Source organism: Elephantulus edwardii, unplaced genomic scaffold (assembly GCF_000299155.1).
Source record: "Elephantulus edwardii isolate Elephantulus edwardi_28Jun2011 unplaced genomic scaffold, EleEdw1.0 scaffold00096, whole genome shotgun sequence".
NCBI lineage: Eukaryota > Metazoa > Chordata > Mammalia > Macroscelidea > Macroscelididae > Elephantulus > Elephantulus edwardii.
In genome coordinates this window covers 11294735-11303073 of record NW_006399846.1, presented here as the reverse complement: position 1 = coordinate 11303073, position 8339 = coordinate 11294735, and the positions used below count along the sequence as shown (strand labels likewise).

Here is an 8339-nt window from a genome sequence, read left to right as displayed (position 1 = left end):
CCATCTCCCAAGCAATGTTATTGACTTCCATTTTTACTTACCATTAAGTAGTGCTTACCAATGATCCACTAACTGAGCTGCTTACCATTGCAAACATTTGTAATTTAAAATTATCAAACAGTTTACTGAGAACTCAAATTCACTATCTCAGAAGCTGGAACAGGAGCAGGGTTGTGCAGCAGGAAGCAGGGTTACACTGCCAGCACTGCTCCCACAGTTATTTGGGGGGAAAACTGCTGTCTAGCTTGACCATGCAGGGCCCCTTAACTCCATCAGTAAGGTCCTGGCACCTCGAAGGAGGCAAGAAGCCACTTCCAGAAGGGAACAACAGGCTTCCTCCTTTGGCAGTCAGGTACTTTGGGGGTGGAAAACTGCTGTCAGGTGCTTCACAAAACGTCACTGTACCCTGAATAATTTTATAATTATAACAGCCTAATATCTACTAATAAAAGCCTTCTATAATGTCAAGAAAACAGCAAATCCACATCAGCCATCATGAAAAAACAAAATAAGCCTTCTCCTAAAAAAAACAGACCCAATGAATACCCCCAGATAGAGAGAATCAGAAGAAATATGTTAATGTAGATCGGCTACAGAAAAAGATGGAAGTGTGGGAAGAAACAATGGAAGTCAATAAGAAAGCAAATACTTCAGAAACAGTCAAGAAGAAATATACGGATGAGGAGAAACTTGAACAGATATGGATAAAAATGCAAAAGATGGGAGAAATTTGATAGAACAGACAAAGAGGTACAAGAAATTAAAAAATCATCACAAGACAGAGCAGGTACAGCTAATACAGTACTGGAAATAACAGAAAAGCATGAAAATGCAATCCAGAATATTAAGACTGAAACTGCAGAAGTGTCCAACATGCTGCTAGGACAAAAATGTACAACTGAAGCCGTCATGGCCCTCTGCCCGGGGCGGGCTGTCCTCGGCCCTCGGCTCAGGGCGAGACGTCATGGCCCTCAGGGTGAGCTCCTCAGTCCCCAGATTGTGCCATCTAACCCCTGGGTAGGAAAAAAAATGCCTAGGGTATCCAGAGAATTTTATCTAGGCTACTTTCTGCCACCCTCTCCCCCAGTAAATCTGAAAGCAACACCCCCAAAACCGCTCTATTTATAACTCACAAGTTCTCTCTAGGTTTGCTCCATTTCCTACAGGTAACCTTACCACTGAGTTTTACTTCAGACCTGACCCTGAACCCAGTGCCAGTGACAAAAAGGAAATACAACTTCCAGCTAAAGAAGCAAAGGAGGATGGAGCCTCTGGGTTCAACCAGCCATCCCCACTGGACCCACCTGGAAAAACACTTTGCAGTCCAGAGGGAAGCAAATGACAGGAAAATATCTTCTAACAGAACAAGAAGGCAAGCAACCTTAACCCAAGATCACCAGTAAGGTGATAAAGTGTCCTCCCTTTCCCCCTTCACATCAACACACCTGTTCAGCATGAAGCCAGAGAGTCTGCATCCAGTTCCCAAATCAGTAAGACAGCTGATTTAACTACCATTGGAAAATGCTTGTCATTTTCCTATAGCATCTGGTCCCCACTGGATCACTTTCATTTCCTTCACCTGCTCCCACCCACCAACCAATTTCTGCAGCTCTGCAACTGCATCCCTGCCCATCCTCACCCTTCTGCCCCAACCCTCACCTCCTTGTACCCCCAATTTGTTTTTTACCAATAAAAATGTAAAAAAAAAGAAAGAAAAAAATGTACAACTGAAGAGAGGGACTAGAGAATCAGGGAGCTGGAAGACAAGAGCCTCACTAGAAACATACTTGAAGAAAAACCAGAAATGAAACATAAATAAAATTAAGAAAAAGTGATAATTACATGGGATGGCATCAAATGGAATAATATATGTATGACTGGAATTCCAGAATATGGGAATGACAGGGAAATCACTGAGAAGATTGTGGAAGAAGTACTAGAAGAAAACTTTCCAGGTATTTTGAAGAATAGGGAAATCCACATTCAAGAAGCACAGAGAACATCAAATAGACTAGACTCAAAAATAAAAACACCAAGGCATATCATAGTCAAATTCTCCAAAGTGAAAGATAAGGATAGAATTCTAAAAGCAGCACAAGCAAAACAGTTACCTACAAAAGGGAAACAATTAGATTAAGTTATGATTTCTCAGCAGAAACCATGCAAGCTAGAAGGCTGTATATGGGCTACCATATACAGAAACTTGAAAGATAACAATTACCAGCTGAGGATCCTATATTCAGCAAAGCTCCTTATCAAATATGAAGGGGAAATTAGATTCTTTGCAGAAAAGAACCTTAGAGAGTTTCTGAAAATAAAACCAAAACTACAAGAAATTTTAATTGAAGTCCTACACACAGAGACGCCAAAGGAAAGTACATGGACCACAGTAACCAGAAACAACAGAAAAAGATCCATGGCAAAAACAAAACTTATCCTGACAATAATCACACTTAATGTGAATAGACTAAATATATCAATTAAAAGAAAAAGAGTAGCAGAATGGATAAAAAAGCAAATCCCATCAATATATTGCCTACAAGAGACACATCTAAAAGAGGAAGAGAAAGACAGACTCAAAATCAAAGGCTGGAAAAAAATATACCAAGCAAATGGCAGCTTCAAAAAAGAAGGAGTAGCAATACTAATCTCTGATAAAATAGATTTCAGAATGAAAACAACCATCCAAGATAAAGAAGGGCATTACCTAATGATTAAAGGCACAATAGACCAAGAAGACATAACCTTGGTCAACATTTATGCACCAAATGATAGACCTGCAAATCACATAAAATAATGGTTAACTGAATTGAAGCGAGAAATAGACAGCACCACAATAGTGGTAGGAGATTTCAACACGCCACTATCACCAAATGATAGGTCAACTCAAAAGAAACTCAACAAAGATGTAGAAGATCTAAACTATACAATCAGCCAACTTGAACTTGTGGATGTGTTCAGGGTACTGCATTCAACTATAACTCAATTCACTTTCTTCTCAAGTGCACAAGGTGCGTTCTCCAGAATTGATCATATATTAGGACACAAAGCAAGCCTTGACAAATTAAAAAATATTAAATTAATACAAAATATTTTCTCAGACTACAAAGCCATAAAACGAGAAATTAACTAAGAGTAAAGCTTACAAAACCACCCATGTGGAAACTAAACAATTCTCTGCTAGAACATGATTAGGTTATAAAAGAAATGAATGAAATAAAACAGTTCCTTGAAACAAATTATAACGAAAATACAACTTACCAAAACCTCTGGGACACAGCTAAGGCAGTCTTCAAGGGGCAGTTCATAGCAATAGGCACACACATAAAATAGAAAGAAAGAAGAAGAACCAATGATCTAACTCAACACCTTCAGCAAACAGAAGAAAATCAATAATCTAATCATACAATCTCTAGAAGAAAAGATATAAGGACAAGAGCTGAAATCAATGAGATAGAAAAGAGAAAAACATTTGAAACCATCAATAAAACCAGGACCTGATTTTTTGAAAAGGTCAATAAAATTGACAAACCATTGGCAAATTTAACCAAAGGGGCGGGGGGGGGAGAAGAAAAGACACAGATATCTCAATTAAGAAATGGCAGAGGTGACATGACAACAACCAGAGGAAATTAAATCAGTAATATCAGAATACTACAAGCTATATTCTGATAAATTTGAAAACCTAGAGGATATGGACAAATTCCTCTCATTCCCTGCCCAGATTGACAAGGAAAGATATAGAACACTTTAAGAGACCCATCAAGAGAAGAAGTTGGAAAGATCTTAAAGACTTCCCCATAAGAAAAGTCCTGGACCAGATGGTTTCACAGCTGAATTCTACCAAACATTCAGAGAGGACTTAGCACCCTTTCTACTTAAATTATTTAAAAAAAAATTAAAAAGAGAAGAAACACTTCCAGAGTCATTCTACGAAGCAAGCATAATCCTAACACCAAAACTAGGCAAAGATATTACCAAGAAAGAAAACTACAGACCAATATCTCTCATGAATATAGATGCAAAAATCCTTAACAAAATCCTAGCCAATAGAATCTAAAAGCACATTAAAAAAAATTCACCATTACCAAGTGGGATTCACAACAGGTTTTTAAGGATTGTTCAACATAAGAAAAAAATCAATGTAATTCACTATATTAACAAAGTAAAAAAACAAGAACCATATGATCTTAGCAATTGATGCAGAAAAGGCTTTTGACAAAAACCAACACCCCTTGATAAAGACACTCAGCAAAATTGGAATAGAGGGGAATTTCCTCAAAATAGTGAAATATATATATATGTAAAACCAAGAACCAACATCATTCTCAATCGAGAAAGACTAAAAAACGTTTTCCTTACAAACAGGAGCTAGACAAGGATGCCCACTGTCACACTTCTTTTCAATATTGTATTGGAAGTGCTTGCTGGGCAATATGACAAGAGAAAGAAATAAAAGGCATCCAGATTGGCAAAGAGATAGTTAAACTGTCACTATATGCAGATGATATGATAGTGTACACAGAAAACCCCAAAGACACAACAACAACAAAACTGTTAGAGTTAATAGGACAATTTAGTAGGGTGGCAGGATATATACCAATATAAAAAAAATCAGAGATTCCTCTACAGTAACAAAGAGAACTCAGAAAAGGAAACCAAGAAAGCAAACTATTTACAATTCCCAACCACAAACTGAGATACTTGGAAGTAAACTTAACTTCTTGTTGTTGTTGTTGTTATGTGCTATCGAGTCGTTTGCGACTCATAGCGACCCTATGTACAAGAGCCCTAAATGCCGTTCTAACCTGTGCCAACCTCGCTGTCTCAAACACATTCATTCCCACCACTCCCTCACAGAATCAATACATCTCATCAGGGTCTTCCTCTCTTGCGCCCTCCACACTCCCAAACATGATGTCCTTCTCCAAGGACCAGTCCCTCCTTGCAACATGCCCAAAGTATGCAATTGGAAACTTCAGAATCCTTGACTCCAGGGAACATTCTGGCTTCACCCTCTCCAGGACAAACCTGTTTGTTCTAGCAGTCCATGGTATATTCAACACTCTTCTCCAGCACCACAGCTCAAAGGCATCAATTCTCCTTCTATCATCCCTATTCACTGTCCAACTCTCCGATGCATAGCACGTAATTGCAAAGACTATAGCCTGGATCAGGCGCACCTTAGTCTCCAGCCTGACGTGGTTGCTCTTTAGTACTCTTGAGAGGTCCCTCACAGCTGACTTTCTCAATGCAATTCATTTCTTGATTTCCTGGCTGCTGTTACCAAGAGTGTTGACTGTGGAGCCAGGCAAACTAAAACTGTTAACTATCTCAATTTCTTCATCATCCATACTGATGCTGCCAATTGGTCTAGTGGTGAGAATCTTTGTTTTCTTGATATTGAGCTTCAGTCCATATTGAAGACTGTAGTCCTTAACCTTCTGTAAAAGACCTATACAGCCCGCCAAGGCACGTCCTCCGCCGGGATCAGCCTCGTCCACCAGCGAGCAGGCGTCGGGGAGCAGCGGCGCCAACGACGAGGACGGGCAGAACCTCTGGTCCAGTATCCTCAGCGAGGTCTCCAGGAGGTCGCCCTCCAAGCTCCCCGCGGACAAGAACGTGCTGCTGCTGGGTGAAGATGGAGCTGGGAAAACAAGTTTAATAAGAAAAATGCAGGGCCTAGAGGAATACAAGAAAGAAAAAGGATTGGAGTATCTGTACCTGAATGTGCATGATGAGGACAGAGACGCTCAGACAAGATGTAATGTCTGGACCTTGGATGGGGATCTGCACCATAAAGGCCTCCTCAAGTTCTCTCTCGAATCCCTCTCTCTGACCGACACGCTGGTGATGCTGGTTGTTGACATGTCAAAGCCTTGGACTGCTTTGGATTCTTTGCAGAAATGGGCATGTGTTGTTAGAGAGCATATTGACAAACTGAAAGTTCCTCCTGAGGAGATGAAAGAAATGGAACAGAAGTGTATTAGAGACTTCCAGGAATACGTAGAGCCAGGAGAATTCCCAGCTTCCCCCCAAAGGAGAAACACCATGTCCCAGGAAGACCGAGTAGAGAGTGTGGTTTTACCTCTGGGCGTGGATATGCTCACGTATAACTTGGGCATCCCAGTCCTGGTTGTTTGCACAAAGTGTGATGTCATTAGTGTATTGGAGAAAGAACGTGACTACAGGGATGACCATTTTTATTTCATTCAGTCCCATATCTTGAAGTTTTGTTTACAGTATGGTGTAGCACTCCTTCACACTTCAGTAAAGGAAAACAAAAATATAGATTTAGTATATAAATACATTGTCCAGAGACTATATGGATTTCCCTATAAGATTCCTGCTGTTGTTGTGGGGAAAAAAATGCTGTATTTATTCCAGCAGGGTGGGATAATGATAAGAAAATAGGAATATTACATGAAAATTTCCAGTCATTAAAAATAGAAGATAATGTTGAAGATATCATAACGAAACCACCTATCTGAAAGTTTGTGCATGAGAAGGAAATTGTGGCATTTCTGATGACCAGGTGTTTCTTATGAAGCTTCAGTCCCTCTTAGCAAAACAGCCAGAGTTCCTGGAGGCTCCCCCCCGAGACAAGCTTATCCGTGTCGTCCAATGTTGCCAGCGTGTCACCCATCCCTGCGGGGTCAAAAAAAATTGATCCAAACATGAAAGCTGGAGCCACAAGTGAAGGTGTCCTAGCAAATTTCTTTAATAGCTTGCTGAGTAAGAAGACTGGCACTCCAGGAGGCCCTGGGGGAGGGAGTCCTGGAGGTGGGGCTGGAGATGGAAGCGGTGGCTTACCTCCATCCTCCGAAGTCAGGCCAGAAGCCTGTCCTATCAGACGTTCATGCAGAACTAGACAGAATTGTACGGAAACCAATTACTGTTCTCCTACAATACCCACATCCCCAAAGGAAGGAGAAGCTTCTTGAAGATACCAAATAAAGCCATTCAATTTTTTGAGATAATGTCAACTTGCCTCTGCCTTTTCCTTCAGGAGCAAAGTAGGGAGCTGGAGTGCTTCTTCAAATGGACTAAATTCATGTCTGGGATTTTTTTGTTTCTTTTTTTTGTTGTTGCCACTTTTTTATAAAAGGGAGCCATACAGAAAAAAAAAGGTTCTACATGATGTAGAATTGCAGCTTGCCTTGTCATGTTGCATAAGGAATTTTGGTATTTTGAAAAATTCAAGATTTCTAGAACTGAAATACAGATCATAGCCTAAAGGCTATTTTTAAAAAAGACAAGAAGGTTTAAGGAAGGGAATGTATGATGCAGTTTGGGCATTTGACCGACTTGGACATCCAAGGTTATTTTAATTAACACTATTACAATCATTTAAAAATTCTGTGTTTTACTGGAGCAAAAATGATCAGTTGTCAGATTTTTGCACACCACAATAAAAGAATACAAACACAATGTATACCATACATGGGATCTATCTATTGAGAAAACGGTTTGCGTTTGATACACTAGTCATTGTCCAGTCTTTGACCCTATATGTTGTCATTAAAATAGGGCTTAGAAATATTGGCCAAAATTTGTCTCTTTAACTGGAAAGAAAGAAAAGCACACTGCCTAAATGTGTAAAAGAAAAATGCAGAGGTAATTAAAATGTAAAGAGTAACAGTCTTTGGATTTGTCTATATATATATGTATACGGCTCTGCCTTAATATAGCCTTTTTTTGTTTGTGACTTTCAACTGTAATCAGTTAATAAAGTATTTATTCTCTGCAAAAAAAAAAGACCTATACAAAGAAAACTACAGCACATTTCTTCACAATAAAAGACTTAAAGAAATGGGAAAATGTGTCCTGTTCAAGGATAGGATTATTCAATAATGTGAAAATGACAATCCTACCAAAAGCAATCTACATGCTCAATGCAATCCCAATCCAGATACCAAATTCATTTTTCAAGGAGATTGAAAGGGAAATTATCAAATTTATTTAGAGAGGCCTCGAATAAGCAAAACACTTCTGAGAAACAAAAATGAGGTTGGAGGCATAGGACTCCCTGACCTCAAAACCTACTACATGGCAGTAGTAACCAAAATAGCATCGTACTGATACAATGATACATAGGCCAATGAAACAGAATTGAGAACCCAGACATAGACCCAGCTATCTATCTATGGTCAGCAGCAACTGCTTCAGTTCCTCCTCAGTTTCAGCAAGCAGGGTTGTGTCATCTGCATAACACAGATTGTTGATAGATCTTCCACCAATCCTGATGCCACACTTCTCATCATAGAGCCCAGCCTCCCGGATAATCTATTCTGCATACAGGTTGAAAAGCTATGGAGATAGGACACATCCCTGCCATA

The 8339-nt window shown here is 39.6% G+C and overlaps 1 pseudogene; it reads left to right on the top strand.

Annotated features, from left to right (window-relative positions):
• The first annotated feature begins 251 nt into the window (after positions 1-251).
• Positions 252-6944, top strand: LOC102849237 (annotated as a pseudogene).
• Positions 6945-8339: the final 1395 nt, after the last annotated feature.